Genomic DNA, 1,011 nt, shown 5'->3' on the forward strand with positions numbered 1-1,011 from the left:
TGCGGCCCTCCTCTCTTCCCCTCTCCCCCCTCTCAAATCCTTCTCAAATCTTGCAAATCCGCCACACACCGTGGATTTCGAAGCCAACCCCTCTCTTAAGGTAATCTCCTCCGATCCCCTCGTTTTCATCCATAGGAATTGTCACATTTGCTCAAATCTTACTAGTTTGGGGAAACCCTAGATTTTGATAGGATTTGGAAATTTGTGTTGAATGATGTTATATTTCTTTGCTAATTTGAGTTGTTTAGGCTTTCATAGTATGCTAGGGTTAGGGTTATGTGTGTTTGATGTTGGTGTTAGGGTTATGTTGGTGTTAGGGTTGTGGTTATTGTTATGTGGGGGTTAGGGTTATTAATTCATATATATGTTAGGGCATATGTGTGCAAATATTTTTCTTAAGTATTTACTTGATATATGTGCGTTTTTGATTATTGTAGGGATGGGGAGAACATGTGTTTATGTTCATCATGTGGATAAAGAGGCCTTTTTGAAAGGCAATGTTGAGACAGACCCGGATGAGCTTGACATGGTGTTTGAGAGTAGTCCTAGCTATGCGGAGCTTTTGAAACAAGTGAGGAAAGATTTGAATTGGATGGACCCAAGTGATGTTGTTGAGTTCGAGGGAAGGCATAATGTTGGTTTAGGAATGCACATCCGTTGGAAGACAATGCGTGTGAACTTCGAGCAACATTGGGTTGCATACAAGGAGACGGTTGCGGAATCTCTAGACAAGGCTCTTGAGTTATTTGCCTCCAAGAAGATTGAGTCTACTTTGAATTTAGACTTGAACCGGAACCCCTCCCCGTTGGTTGCTAGCACTCCCCCACCCATAAACCAAGATCAAATGAGTGAACCTCAATTCACGCAAGAAGATTGGCCAACATTGAGCCCAACTCCAAACAACCAAAATGAAGGTTTTGAAGAGGAGAATGATGAGTACGAGGAGGATGACAACGAAGTTGACCTCCATGACAACAATGTGGGTGATCTCGACCAATATCATGTGCAAGA

Source organism: Triticum dicoccoides, chromosome 1B (genome assembly GCF_002162155.2).
Source record: "Triticum dicoccoides isolate Atlit2015 ecotype Zavitan chromosome 1B, WEW_v2.0, whole genome shotgun sequence".
In the NCBI taxonomy this organism is placed as follows: domain Eukaryota; kingdom Viridiplantae; phylum Streptophyta; class Magnoliopsida; order Poales; family Poaceae; genus Triticum; species Triticum dicoccoides.